Source organism: Coregonus clupeaformis, chromosome 1 (assembly GCF_020615455.1).
Source record: "Coregonus clupeaformis isolate EN_2021a chromosome 1, ASM2061545v1, whole genome shotgun sequence".
Taxonomy (NCBI): Eukaryota; Metazoa; Chordata; class Actinopteri; order Salmoniformes; family Salmonidae; genus Coregonus; species Coregonus clupeaformis.
In genome coordinates, this window is record NC_059192.1 from 47,484,866 (window position 1) to 47,501,066 (window position 16,201).

General features: G+C 40.1%; 1 protein-coding gene across 3 annotated transcripts in view; it reads left to right on the plus strand.

Annotated features, from left to right (window-relative positions):
- The first annotated feature begins 6,464 nt into the window (after positions 1–6,464).
- Positions 6,465–16,201, plus strand: part of LOC121570066 (Golgi-specific brefeldin A-resistance guanine nucleotide exchange factor 1) — a 128,134-nt gene continuing 118,397 nt past the window's right edge. For all 3 annotated transcript variants that reach the window (XM_041881532.2, XM_041881549.2, XM_041881541.2), the window contains exon 1: positions 6,465–6,726. The gene's annotated coding sequence lies outside the window, so the exon portion shown is untranslated. The remainder of the gene's footprint in view (positions 6,727–16,201) is intronic.

The window sequence follows — 16,201 nt, forward strand, 5'->3', positions numbered from 1 at the left end:
GTGGAGAGGTTGGAGTCTGTTTGATTGAGTGTGTGGACAGGTGTCTTTTATACAGGTAACGAGTTCAAACAGGTGCAGTTAATACAGGTAATGAGTGGAGAACAGGAGGGCTTCTTAAAGAAAAACTAACAGGTCTGTGAGAGACGGAATTCTTACTGGTTGTTGGGTGATCAAATACTTATGTCATGCAATAAAATGCAAATTAATTACTTAAAAATCATACAATGTGATTTTCTGGATTTTTGTTTTAGATTCCATCTCTCACAGTTGAAGTGTACCTATGATAAAAAATTACAGACCTCTACATGCTTTGTAAGTAGGAAAACCAGCAAAATCGGCAGTGTATCAAATACTTGTTCTCCCCACTGTATATATACAGTGGGGGAAAAAAGTATTTAGTCAGCCACCGATTGTGCAAGTTCTCCCACTTAAAAAGAGGAGAGAGGCCTGTAATTTTCATCATAGGTACACGTCAACTATGACAGACAAATTGAGGAAAAAAATCCTGAAAATCACATTGTAGGATTTTTAATGAATTTATTTGCAAATTATGGTGGAAAATAAGTATTTGGTCACCTACAAACAAGCAAGATTTCTGGCTCTCACAGACCTGTAACTTCTTCTTTAAGAGGCTCCCCTGTCCTCCACTCGTTACCTGTATTAATGGAAGCTGTTTGAACTTGTTATCAGTATAAAAGACACCTGTCCACAACCTCAAACAGTCACACTCCAAACTCCACTATGGCCAAGACCAAAGAGCTGTCAAAGGACACCAGAAACAAAATTGTAGACCTGCACCAGGCTGGGAAGACTGAATCTGCAATAGGTAAGCAGCTTGGTTTGAAGAAATCAACTGTGGGAGCAATTATTAGGAAATAGAAGACATACAAGACCACTGATAATCTCCCACGATCTGGGGCTCCACGCAAGATCTCACCCCGTGGGGTCAAAATGATCACAAGAACGGTGAGCAAAAATCCCAGAACCACACGGGGGGACCTAGTGAATGACCTGCAGAGAGCTGGGACCAAAGTAACAAAGCCTACCATCAGTAACACACTACGCCGCCAGGGACTCAAATCCTGCAGTGCCAGACGTGTCCCCCTGCTTAAGCCAGTACATGTCCAGGCCCGTCTGAAGTTTGCTAGAGTGCATTTGGATGATCCAGAAGAGGATTGGGAGAATGTCATATGGTCAGATGAAACCAAAATATAACTTTTTGGTAAAAACTCAACTCGTCGTGTTTGGAGGACAAAGAATGCTGAGTTGCATCCAAAGAACACCATACCTACTGTGAAGCATGGGGGTGGAAACATCATGCTTTGGGGCTATTTTTCTGCAAAGGGACCAGGACGACTGATCCGTGTAAAGGAAAGAATGAATGGGGCCATGTATCGTGAGATTTTGAGTGAAAACCTCCTTCCATCAGCAAGGGCATTGAAGATGAAACGTGGCTGGGTCTTTCAGCATGACAATGATCCCAAACACACCGCCCGGGCAGCGAAGGAGTGGCTTCGTAAGAAGCATTTCAAGGTCCTGGAGTGGCCTAGCCAGTCTCCAGATCTCAACCCCATAGAAAATCTTTGGAGGGGAGTTGAAAGTCCGTGTTGCCCAGCGACAGCCCCAAAACATCACTGCTCTAGAGGAGATCTGCATGGAGGAATGGGCCAAAATACCAGCAACAGTGTGTGAAAACCTTGTGAAGAGTTACAGAAAACGTTTGACCTGTGTCATTGCCAACAAAGGGTATATAACAAAGTATTGAGAAACTTTTGTTATTGACCAAATACTTATTTTCCACCATAATTTGCAAATAAATTCATTAAAAATCCTACAATGTGATTTTCTGGATGATTTTTTCTCATTTTGTCTGTCATAGTTGACGTGTACCTATGATGAAAATTACAGGCCTCTCTCATCTTTTTAAGTGGGAGAACTTGCACAATTGGTGGCTGACTAAATACTTTTTTCCCCCACTGTATATATATATATATATATATATATATTGTTGTTTTTTCAGTCCTCAAAATTGGAATTTGTATGTGATTTAAGCATGACATGGACTCAGAACATCCATTTTCATTGTTTCTCTATGAATCATTGTAATATTGAGAGTAAAACACTTTTAAAAATCTAAAACCAGGAAAAATAAAACAGAGAAAATATAATTTTATGGGCCCCCCCTTAGAGTTGTTTATTAACCATTATTTTCTATATTGACAGAAAACAAATATCTTGTACACCAAGGATCCGGGGAAGAGTTGCAGGGTAGAGGACAAGAGAAGAATGTGCCTATTTGAAAGCTAAATTGTAGCTTGCGACATGTTCCATTTTTCAAAAGTAGCTCTCATGCTAGAAAACGTTGGAGACCCCTGCTCTATTGTCTACATGACACATCTTGTTGACATTGTTTTGAACCCACACTGCTGACCAATTCTTCCTGTGTACTTTGGCATTTTTCCAATGGCATTCTAAACTATATAGAAGGACTATGTACCTTGTACATATTGATCATTTTAGGTCAATTAGCCAACATTCATGAATCAATGCATCTCATCAAATAGGATTTACCCGCTGCGGAAACCCACTGGGCACAGACGTCATTTCATTGTCTAGTTTTGATTTACATTTGGTTGAGTTGTCAATTAACGTGAATTCAACGTAAAATCAACAAAAAATGTCACTATGTTATTGGATCTAGGTTAAACAAGACCAAATTCCCTTACGTTGATGACTTTTTGCAAATCCAATCAGTTTTCCATGTTGATTTAACGTCATCGCATTGATTTTTTGTTGTTGAAATGACATAGAAACATAGTTGATTCAACCAGTTTTTGCTCAGTGGGAAACTAATTGATTTGAAGGCCTGTCGTCCTTTTACTTTCAATTAGTATTATTTTCCAGACGATCAGAAATCCAAATGTGTCTTAAGCTTGTAGACACAAATGCCTTGATTATAGCCTAAGCTATCTATCTTATTACAGCACCAATCATAGCCGCGGGAAGTAGTGGTGCTGAGGGTGCTGCAGCACCCCCTGAAAAATCTGAATTTAGAAAAATAATCTTCTCACAAAAGTAGTGCACTGGGCCTTTACTAGTCTTGCATTAGGGACCGATATAGCCTTCTGTAGCACATGCAGACAAAAAATTATGTCACTAACTGAAAACTAGCTGTTATTGGCAGAGGTTTGGAACTCTCCTTCTTATTGGTCTATTAACCAATTTACCTGCCTGGTGATGTCACCAGGCAGGCCAAAACTCCATCCCACCAAAACAGGCTGACATTTCAGGCAGTCTTTTCAAACAGCTCTTACATTAAAATGGAATTATCATAATTTTCACAATTTCACAGTATTATTCCAACCACAGGAACATCACGTTTTTGAATGCACTAGGCCTTTAAACCTGATTTTGTGTAATTTCTTACAATCGCCTGGCAAACAAGGTTACTGTATGCTGAACAACTGCCTTGAAATGAAAACGTATAAATGAATTAGATTCAATTGCCTGAGAAATATGACATCAAAGGAATTCTTATAACCAACTCTACAATGGAAAACATCCTAAAGGTTTCACTGCCAACTGATTCCAAAGGTTGGCATCAGTTTTATCAGTCTGTAATAGGGAAACTATGAATAAAGATTATAGTTACTTCACAGAAATCTTGAGTAAATATTTTCAAAAGAAATCCAGATGTTTCACGTAGTGGAGAAGAATCCTATTTCTTTCACATCATTGTCCATAATAATGAAATAATGATTATGCTGTTTGATGAATACATTAACACATTGTTTCAATGTGCAAACTGTTGAACAATTTTTGTTTTGTAGATGAAATATGATCAGGTGTTTCAGGTGTTTAATTTTACTATTTTGACAGATGTTCACTACAATTTGTACAAAACATAAACTGTTGGTTGAGCATACCACAAATGGCATGTATGTACAGGTGTATGACTGACATCCATAAAGTAATCTGTCCTGTTATTGCCTCAGTGGGGTTGGCGTGTCTATGACGTTCCTTTATTTGCAGATGAAATGTTGCAATTACAAACCCCACAGGTGATCAAACACTTGGCAAAAGAGCAAATAGAGGGCTTTGATTGTAAGGAGTTGCTGCTGCATGTTTTAAACAGAAAGCAATACAACTTTCAGGTTAGATGTTGAATAAACAGGCCACTGATACCACACAGAGAGATAAGGGCTTTGATATACTGTACATTCCATTTTGATCAATTATAGAAAACCACACAAGATCTTTACACAATATGTAGAAACATGAATGCTTTTATTTTCTACAAAAATGCAAGTTTACGCTGCAATGTAGGCTACTTGAGATATTTCACATGAAGTTTTCCCTCCCTACACTTTCAATAGGACTATCTATTGATTAATCAGCCATTAAGGAAATAACTATTCCAACAACAGTGCCTTCGTGGTTAAAATGCTAAAGAATAGCACAGCCATAAATGCATAAGGAAACATAGGCTCCAGAAATAATATTGTTTAATGATGATTTCATCATACCGGCCCACAAACAGAATCATTCAACCAAGTGACACGAGCTTACCAGACGAGCTAAATTACTTCTATGCTCGCTTCGAGGCAAGTAACACTGAAACATGCATCAGAGCATCAGCTGTTCCGGACGACTGTGTGATCACGCTCTCCGTAGCCGATGTGAGTTAGACCTTTAAACAGGTCAACATTCACAAGGCCGCAGGGCCAGACGGATTTCCAGGACGTGTACTCCGAGCATGCGCTGACCAACTGGCAAGTGTCTTCACTGACATTTTCAACCTCTCCCTGTCTGAGTCCGTAATACCAACATGTTTCAAGCAGACCACCATAGTCCCTGTGCCCAAGAACACTAAGGTAACCTGCCTAAATGACTACCGACCCGTAGCACTCACGTCTGTAGCCATGAAGTGCTTTGAAAGGCTGGTCATGGCTCATATCAACACCATTATCCCAGAAACGCTAGCCCCACTCCAATTTGCATACCGCCCCAACAGATCCACAGATGATGCAATCTCTATTGCACTCCACACTGCCCTTTCACACCTGGACAAAAGGAACACCTATGTGAGAATGTTATTCATTGACTACAGCTCAGCGTTCAACACCATAATGCCCTCAAAGCTCATCATTAAGCTAAGGACCCTGGGACTAAACACCTCCTTCTGCAACTGGATCCTGGACTTCCTGACGGGCCACCCCCAGGTGGTAAGGGTAGGTAACAACACATCCGCCACACTGATCCTCAACACGGGGGCCCCTCAGGGGTGCATGCTCAGTCCCCTCCTGTATTCCCTTTTTCCTCATGACTGCTTGGCCAGGCACGACTCCAACACCATCATTAAGTTTGCCGATGACACAACAGTGGTAGGCCTGATCACCGACAATGACGAGACAGCTTTTAAGGAGGAGGTCAGAGACCTGGCCGTGTAGTGCCAGGACAACAACTTCTCCCTCAACGTGATCAAGACAAAGGAGATGATTGTGGACTACAGGAAAAAGAAGAGGACCGAGCACGCCCCCATTCTCATCGACGGGCTGTAGTGGAGCAGGTTGAGAGCTTCAAGTTCCTTGGTGTCCACCTCACCAACAAACTAACATGGTCCAAGCCCACAAGACAGTCGTGAAGAGGGCACGACAAAACCTATTCCCCCTAAGGAGACTGAAAAGATTTGGCATGGGTCCTCAGATCCTCAAAAGGTTCTACAGCCCTCCCACATTGACTTGGTACCGGTACCCCCTGTATTTAGCCTCACTATTGTTATTTTTACTGCTGCTCTTTAATTATTTTTTACTTTTATTTCGTATTATTTTATATTGTATTTTTTTGGGTGATTTTGGGGGGGTATTCTTTCTTAAAACTGCATTGTTGGTTAAGTAAGCATTTCACTGTAAGGTCTACACCTGTTGTATTCGGCGCATGTTACAACTAACATTTTATTTTATTTTATTTGAAACCTTAATACATGTGTATCAACAGATGAAGGAACCATGTACTGGAAACATAGGCTACAATGAACAGCTTGTAATTATGTTTACATCAGATTGCAGAGATGTAGCCTAGTCTGCAGTCAAAGATTTTCAAAACTAACCCGTGCTGCAGTCTTTTGCAATTCCATGGATGCTGACCATTATGCTTTCGTTATCACGAACACTCAATCAACCGTGCTGCTTACTGTTAGTCCCGCCCATTTAGATCCCTTTATTTCAGTTGTGTTGTGAATGTGAGTAGCTGGAAAACATTAGGTTATGGATCAACATAAGTTTATGCAGCGAATTATGATAAATGTAAAATAAAATCTCCCATATTTTCAAGTGAATCAATAACAAATAAATAAATAAAAATATTTAATCGCAATTTATTGGTTTAGAGAGCAGTCAAACTCGATTGGCCTAGAGCGCTGTTAAACCGTTCCAGTGGCAGTGCAGCAAGTTAGGTTGTGAAAACCCAGCTTTTCCACGTAGTGTGTTTACCAAGTACAGATTGTCTGCCGGTTTGTGTGTTTAATTTGTCTATATTAGGAACCATATAGTTACCTTTTGAATTAGTAGTTTTTGGTTTTAATGTGTCTCACGTACTGGAATGTCAAAATATTGTAGTTTTCCTATATGTTGTAATTGATTTTTGGTCATCACTGTTGGCCAGTTAGCTTGCTAGCTAACTTATCAGGTGAAATTGCACAGGACTCCATCTTGGAACTCCTAACAGGTAGAGTATTTTCGCAGTTCAGTTTGATCTAAAAAGTTGTTTGCAATGTTAGTTTGCTAGCGGATGCTTCAAAAATCCTGTAACGGCTGATTTCACACCGACTCTGTGTGTTGTCAACGATGTAAACTAGGGCATAACTAGCTATCCGACCTGTCAAATGTATGACTGAGCCTATCTACGTGAGCGTGATAAAGTAGCTAAGTAACGTTAGCTATCAGTCTCACCACGAAAGACGAGTTAATGCTAGCTAAGTCGTTGGCCATGACATAGTTAGTTAGCTAGGTAACTACTATAATAAGCATATCGATAACTGTTTTGAATTATACAGTAAGATACTTATGTAGCTATTTTATGTAGCTAGCTAGTTTATGTAGCTAGCTACTTTAACTAGCTAACTAGATTGTAACGTCATTGGTGTCAATCCAATTAACGTTACATTGTTATCTAGCTAACTTGTATGATCCATCACATGGTTGGTGATAAACTAAATTCACCTGCAGTATTAGGAATATTCATGGTTGACAATCAGCTGTCTGTTAATGTTGAAAATGAAGATAATCCCAACTTGCAGGCCTTTATTACTTCTTAGCCAGCTAACGTTAGTTATCTGGACTATCCTAACTAGTCATCGGATGCCAGGCCTGTACCTGACTAGCTGACTAGCTAATTTAGCTAGCTAGGTTCAATATTGCTGCTCGGTTATCAATTGGTCCACAGCTGTGTTAAAGGGATAGTTCACCAAAGTTACACATTGGTTTCCTTACCCTGTAATAGTCTATGGACAAGGTATGACAGCAATTCATGCTTTGATTTAGTTGCCCTGGCATTGTTTCCACATGTTGACGTTTTAGCATTTGTGGCACAAATCCCATTCAAGTCATGGGACCAGGGTGGAACATTAACACCTGCCAAATGCGGGTACATTTTGCCATTGGTGGGTAAGAATGTCTAATTCACAGGGCTATACGCTGACCTTTTTACAAGGAGCACATATGTGCCTTAGTTGAAAAATGTAGGTGCACACAAAGATGTAGGAACACAATGAAACATATTTGAGGTATTAAAACTAGAATCCTTAATTTTCTAGGTGCACTGTTGCTCCTAAATAAATTCCAGGTCGCACAGCAAAATATTTAGGCGCATATGTGAGTAAAATGGTCACACTGTAGAGCCCTGTTTCACCAGCCACTTTTGCGGGTGGTAAGTCACACAGAGCATTTGGAAAGCCCAAATGTAGAAGGCTACTAGAGTCATTCCATGTCATTTCAGCAAGCCGAGACACCCATCGTCTCAGATTGTTCTGAAATCTTCTGTACTGAAATGGGTAAGATCAGCATTCCTGAAACTTAATTTTGTTGAAATTAAATATTCTCAGATATTAAGCTAATTGATTGCACGTAACTTGGCCATTTTAAGTTATAGGATTCAGATAATATTCAATAAATATTGTTCCCAACATCCGATTTGGACCAAACTTCTTCCTAACATTGAGTAAGACATGCAGAATCCCCGAAAATTGACAAAAGCCACCCACGGACCCTCCACAACCCATGCCAATCCCACCCCAACAACCAGTATACAGTATCAGTTCTCTATTAGAAATTTAGTATGACGCTGCTGCTTTGAGTATCGTTAAAATGCTTAAAAGACAAAGTGAGTTGAATTGTGTTTGGGAAATAAAGATACAGTAACAAGGTTTCCATCTAACCTTTTTCTGCGAGTAAAGTACATGTTGGATAAAAAATGTAATGACAGGCCTGATGGAAACAGCAAATTTGTCGGTTAACTTTAGACAGAACAAAATATGCTAGACAAGGTGGGATCTTTTTGTGTTCGTAAACTTGGAGTCACACGATGACGTTGTGGTCCTCCCACTACGACTCGGTAAATCACATAATTTATTTCATCTGTAGCCTAATAAACTATGAACTTCACAGGGTGGCGAAAGGTGATGAGCTTGATGCTCCTTTCCAATAAATATCGAGTCTTATTCTTTTATAAGATTTAATTGTATATTTTATTAACTATACAAAACATACAAATGACGGCATCATGCAAACATCAACTACATTACACCTGCCCAGACCCACTAGCCCTAACCCCCATTTCCAGCGCCCGTATCACTTTCTGCCACATGGCCTCAAGGGTCTTATTCTGGTGACATGATGATCGATGCTTGGCTGCAGTTTGACAAATAAAAATAATCTTGCTCTTTTGTCCATAATTTCATAATGTAAACTATACCCGCACTGTATCTGCGAGCTGTTGGCTAAAGGCTTTATCATGCTTCGGTTTGGCTTGCGCTTAGCTCAACTCGGTTAGGCGAACCGAACGAGTGTGCTCGCATGCCTTTGACCTTCGCTTGAAAAGATCTTTGCTTGAAAAACGAGAAAAAGCGGCAATAGTACTGAGACGCCGTAGCCAGTATACACTTCCTCAAAATAGTCAGAATGAATCTAAAATAACTCAAATGTCATTTAATTTTATATTTTTTGCCGAGGAGATGTTAGTCGCGCAATTTTACATTTAACTAGGATGGTTGGTGCGGTATTTCTCAAGTGAACAACATTTTCATGAAAACAAGTCGTCTATCGTTGAATGACAAACACTTAATTGAAGAATCCCTACTGTTGACCCTTTCACCGACGAAGGGGCATAGACTTCGGCTTGCGAATAATTTTATGTGTGCACGAACAGCTGAAAAAAAACCTTGTTGAAGGCCAAAACGAACAAAAAGTCTCAACGTCGTCATCATATATGCACAAACTGTTCCGAACTCTTTAACGCGCACGTGCCAATACCAGAGTGGGCACATTTGCTATATAACGTTGTTTTTTTTGTGACAACCATCAGTAGGGTGATGGAAACCCATTTAACTTGCATTTTTTATCTGGTACATGGGAATTTAACTGCAGAAGTTGTTTTTATGTGCACTACGTCATCACGCACAGACTTTTATCTGCAACGAGTCAATTGGATGAGGAAATGCTGATTTAAAAAAATATATATATTTTCATGGAAACCTAGCTAGTGTTTTAAAAGGTAGAGGTAATATTTCATTCAGTAAAGAAATGTGTAGGCGGGTTAAATTACCCTGTCCCGCAACTCAACTTACCCCATACCCCGTGGCCCCGTGTAGCTCAGTTGGTAGAGCATGGCGCTTGCAATGCCAGGGTTGTGGGTTTGATTCCCACGGGGGGCCAGTATGAAGAAGAAAAACATTTCTGCACTCACTAACTGTACGTTGCTCTGGTTAAGCGCGTCTGCTAAATGACTAAAATGTAAATACCCAAGAGACCACTTTTTTTGGACAAGCCATGTTTTCAAAATGAATGTTTTACATTCTGTTTATGTCCAGGGATACACTACATCAGTGGTCACCAACCTTTTCTGAGTCAAGATCACGTTGAGTCAAAATGCAAACCGAGATCTACCGCTCAGAATTTTAAAACATGGCTTAAAAAACGTAAGACTATGCAACATTAATCCTGCCAATGTTTTTCTCAGAACTTTTTGAAATAATATCTATACATTTTTGGTATATGATCACGCTGGTAATAATTTGTTAGGCACAGCTGAGTAAGCATACAGTGGGGAGAACAAGTATTTGATACACTGCCAATTTTGCAGGTTTTCCTACTTACAAAGCATGTAGAGGTCTGTAATTTTTATCATAGGTACACTTCAACTGTGAGAGACGGAATCTAAAACAAAAATCCAGAAAATCACATTGTATGATTTTTAAGTAATTAATTTGCATTTTATTGCATGACATAAGTATTTGATACATCAGAAAAGCAGAACTTAATACTTGGTACAGAAACCTTTGTTTGCAATTACAGAGATCATGTTTCCTGTAGGTCTTGACCAGGTTTGCACACACTGCAGCAGGGATTTTGGCCCACTCCTCCATACAGACCTTCTCCAGATCTTTCAGGTTTCGGGGCTGTCACTGGGCAATACGGACTTTCAGCTCCCTCCAAAGATTTTTCTATTGGGTTCAGGTCTGGAGACTGGCTAGGCCACTCCAGGACCTTGAGATGCTTCTTACGGAGCCACTCCTTAGTTGCCCTGGCTGTGTGTTTCGGGTCGTTGTCATGCTGGAAGACTCAGCCACGACCCATCTTCAATGCTCTTACTGAGGGAAGGAGGTTGTTGGCCAAGATCTCGCAATACATGGCCCCATCCATCCTCCCCTCAATACGGTGCAGTCGTCATGTCCCCTTTGCAGAAAAGCATCCCCAAAGAATGATGTTTCCACCTCCATGCTTCACGGTTGGGATGGTGTTCTTGGGGTTGTACTCATCCTTCTTCTTCCTCCAAACACGGCGAGTGGAGTTTAGACCAAAAAGCTCTATTTTTGTCCCATCAGACCACATGACCTTCTCCCATTCCTCCTCTGGATCATCCAGATGGTCATTGGCAAACTTCAGACGGGCCTGGACATGCGCTGGCTTGAGCAGGGGGACCTTGCGTGCGCTGCAGGATTTTTATCCATGACGGCGTAGTTTGTTACTAATGGTTTTCTTTGAGACTGTGGTCCCAGCTCTCTTCAGGTCATTGACCAGGTCCTGCCGTGTAGTTCTGGGCTGATCCCTCACCTTCCTCATGATCATTGATGCCCCACAAGGTGAGGTCTTGCATGGAGCCCCAGACCGAGGGTGATTGACCGTCATCTTGAACTTCTTCCATTTTCTAATAATTGCGCCAACAGTTGTTGCCTTCTCACCAAGCTGCTTGCCTATTGTCCTGTAGCCCATCCTAGCCTTGTGCAGGTCTACAATTTTATCCCTGATGTCCTTACACAGCTCTCTGGTCTTGGCCATTGTGGAGAGGTTGGAGTCTGTTTGATTGAGTGTGTGGACAGGTGTCTTTTTTATACAGGTAACAAGTTCAAACAGGTGCAGTTAATACAGGTAATGAGTGGAGAACAGGAGGGCTTCTTAAAGAAAAACTAACAGGTCTGTGAGTGCCGGAATTCGTACTGGTTGGTAGGTGATCAAATACTTATGTCATGCAATAAAATGCAAATTAATTACCTAAAGATCATACAATGTGATTTTCTGGATTTTTGTTTTAGATTCCGTCTCTCACAGTTGAAGTGTACCTATAAAAATGACAGACCTCTACATGCTTTGTAAGTAGGAAAATCGGCAGTGTATCAAATACTTGTTCTCCCCACTGTATATTTTTTTTACTGGACTGATGACCTGCATCTGATGGTCAGGCAGAGGGGAGCAGTGGTGAGGCTGCCTCTCACCCAACTTGTCCATCCATTCTCCCACCCTACGCTGAGAAAAGGGGACACAGTCTTCCAGCTGATGGAGAAACTTAAGTCGCACTCCATTATTACTGCCTCGTGCACCAATTCATGTTGTTACTCCTATGACCAGAGACTGTGAAATATTCCTTGATATTAAAAAAGGCACAAGCTGCAAATAATAACAATGCAAGCTTATCGAAGCACTTTGCTGTACTCATTCATTGCTGCTGCAGTGCTGGTTGTAGCATAAGTGGAAGTAGGGAGAATATGCATTTTATGGCTTAAACTGTTGAACAAAGTGTTGACAGTGCTGATTTAACAACTTAAACATGAACTTAGTCTCAAAAACAGCAGGTCTTTGCTGTATTTGTTGAGTATCTCTCTAGTCATGGTTTTGAACTGTCACATGATCAACTTTGATACTTATTTTTACAGTCTATGGCGCAAGGAAACTGTGCAGACATGGAAATCTGAGCTATCTGATTGTCCAGCGGTAGGCCTATAGGTGCACTTGATTTGCTCTCTGGGCCTGCCGGGTAGGCAGAGTTCTAACTTCAGACACATGAAATGGTTCAAAATGGGAACACTTTGCCTTCCCGGTGATAGGGCTGCTGAGTCAAGTGCACCTACCGCCAACAGCGGCAAACAAAAAAATAGGAATGAAAGGCTTTACCGTTTACAGAAGTGTTTGGTGATCGACCAGTTGATCGTGATCGACTGGTTGGTGACCACTGCACTATATCCTGAAATATATTCAGATATCTTTGTTAGAAAGAATACAATATTTCCCTTGGAGTGATGCTGAATGTAAAAAATGGCTCAACTTTCCACACTGTCCCCTATAGTGTTTTGCAATTGTAATAGTATTGGTTTGCATTGGGTTTAATGGTAAATGGGTCATTCTACCTCATTTAAGCACAAGAGGATTTCGACACCACCATCTGATTGTTCTGAAATTGTTTGTTAGAAACAGATAAAATGTGCTTTCCTTCAACATTATTTTGTGGAAAAATAATTTTATCTGAGAAATTAAGCTAATTGATTGCACCCAAATTGACAATTTTAATTTACAGAATTCATATAATATTCAATAAATATATACTGAACAAAAATATAAATGCAACAATTTCAACGATTTTACTGAGTTACAGTTCATATAAGGAAATCAGTCAATTGAAATAAAATCATTAGGCCCTAATCTATGGATTTCATATGACTGGGCAGGGGTGCAGCCATGGTTGGGCCTGGGAGGGCATGGGCCCACCCACTTGGGAGCCAGGCCCACCCAATCAGAATGCTGTTTAATCAGCTTCTTGATATGCCACACCTGTCAGGTGGATGGATTATCTTGGCAAAGGAGAAATGCTCACTAACAGCGATGTAAACAAATTTGTGCACAGAATTGGAGCGAAATAAACTTAATGTGCGTATGGAAAATTTCTGGGATCTTTTATTTCAGCTCATGAAACATGGGACCAACACTTTACATGTTGCGTTTTATATTTTTGTTTATCCGATTTGGACTAACATTTTTTTCGAACAATGAGTTAGACATGAGGAATCCAAAGAAATGGTCAAAAGCCACCGACAGACCCCCCCACATCCTTCCCAACAACGAGTATATAGTATCAGTTCTCTATGTCTAACAAGTAGTATGGAGCTGTGGCTCGGAGTGTTGTTTCTTCATCCTACATAATGCATTCTCAGTGAATTTGGTAATGTTTTTTCTTCCCCTATTCAGATAAATTAATTATTGAAGTTAAGTTTTATGTCCCATCCTACATCCAAATATTACCTGTGTCAGACCACTAGATGGTGCTGTTCCAGGTTATTTTATTTTTAACCCCCCTCAATGTTAAAGGGATAGTTTACCCAAATTACAAAATTACATTGGTTTCTTTATCTTCTAAGCAGTCTATGAACAAGGTATGACGGGCAATTCATGCTTTGGTTTTGTCTACTGTTTCAAATGCTAACTTTTTAGCATTTGTGGCACAAATCCAATGCAAGTCATTGGTACATAATAATAATAATAATAATAATAATAATAATAATAATAATACCTGTATTAGCATTTTAACGCTTCATGTCCAAATCTAAAAATGGATTGTGAAACTCAATTATGTTACTTATAGATGATTTGGACATATTACAACAAAATAATGTTGCAGGAATGCTAATCTTATTTTTCTAACAACAGAAACGATTTCAGAACAACTGGAGATGGTGGGTGTCATGGCTTGCTGAAGTGACATGGAACGACCCAAATGCCACTAATCACAATACATATAAAGGTGTTTCATTTTATAATTTTATTGAAAAACATGACTGACATGCAATTAATTATTTTATTAGGGTTGTCACATTTTAGTCCCTAGTCCATTTCTCCTAAGTTTTGGGCTTGTAGGAAAGGTCTTCATATGATAATTGGATAAGACTAGTCCAGGACCTGCCAGCGCAGTCCACATTAGAGTAATGACAATGCAAAAAAATTTTTTTGCAAATGAAAAAAATAGCATAATACCTTATTTACATAAGTATTCAAACCCTTTGCAATGATACTTTAAATTGAGCTCAGGTGCATCCTGTTTCCATTGATCATCCCTGAGATGTTTCTACAACTTGATTGGAGTCCACCTGTGGTAAATTCAATTGATTGGACATTTTTTGGAAAGGCACACACCTGTCTACATAAGGTCCCACAGTTGACAGTGCATGTCAGAGAAAAAACCAAGCCATGTGGTCGAAGCAATTGTCCGTAGAGCTCTGAGACAGCATTGTGTCGAGGCACAGATCTGGGGAAGGGTACCAAAACATTTCTGCAGCATTGAAGGTCCCCAAGAACACCGTGGCCTCCATCATTCTTAAATGGAAGACGTTTGGAACCACCAAGACTTTTCCTAGAGCTGGCCACCCGGCCAAACTGAGCAATCGGGGGAGAAGGGCATTGGTCAGGGAGGTGACCAAGAACCCGATGGTCACTCTGACAGAGCTCCAGAGTTCCTCTGTGGAGATGGGAGAACCTTCCAGAAGGACAGCCATCTCTGCAGCACTCCACCAATCAGGCCTTTATGGTAGTGGCCAGACAGAAGCCACTCCTCAGTAAAAGGCACATGACAGCCTACTTGGAGTTTGCCAAAAGGCACCTAACGGACTCTCAGACCATGAGAAACAAGATTCTCAGGTCCGCTTCGTGTTTTCATTTTTGCCATGGAAAAATATTGCGGTACTGGTATCGTCACAGCCCTGTTGTTTTCCATAAACAATTCATACGTTGACAGTAGGTAATTTAAATCATTTTGCGAGTTAGCCAAATACAGTGCCTTCAGAAAGGATTCACACCCCTTGACCTTTTCCACATTTTGGTGTTACAAAGTGGGATTAAAATGGGTTTAATTGTAATTTTGTCAACGATCTACACAAGATACTCTATCAAAGTGCAAGAAAAATATAACATTTGTAAAAGAAAGTATTCAACCCCTTCAGTCAATACATGCTAGAATCAGCAGCGATTACACCTGTGAGTCTTTCTGGGTAAGTCTCTAAGAGCTTTGCACACCTGGATTGTACAATATTTGCACAATAATTTGTAAAAAATTATTCAAAGCCTGTGAAGTTCAAATCAAATTTTATTTGCCACATGCACCGAATAGAACAGGTGTAGACATTACAGTGAAACGCTTACTTATAAGCCCTTAACCAACAACAAAAAAAGCAAATAAGTTGCTTGTTGATCATCGCTAGACTGCCATTTTCAACTCTTGCCATAGACTTTCAAGCAGATTTTAAGTAAAAACTGTAACTACGCCCTCAGGAACATTCAATGTGTGTATATTTGGCCTTGTGTTTTAGGTTGTTGTTCTGTTGAAAGGTGAATTTGTCTCAATGTCTGTTGGAAAGCAGACTGAACCAGGTTTTCCTCAAGGTTTTTTGCCTGTGCTTAGCTTTATTCTGTTTATTTTTTGCATTAAAAAAACTCCCTAGTCCTTGCCGATGACAAGTATACCCATAACATGATGCAGCCACCACAAAGCTTGAAATATAAAGTGGTACTCAGTTATGTTGGATTTGCCCCAAACATAAAGTTCATTTCTTTGCCACAAATTTTTACAGTTTTACTTTAGTGCCTTTTTGGAAGCAGGATGCACGTTTTGGAATATTTGTATTCTGTACAGGCTTCCTTCTTTTTGCTCTTGTCATTTAGGTTAGTAT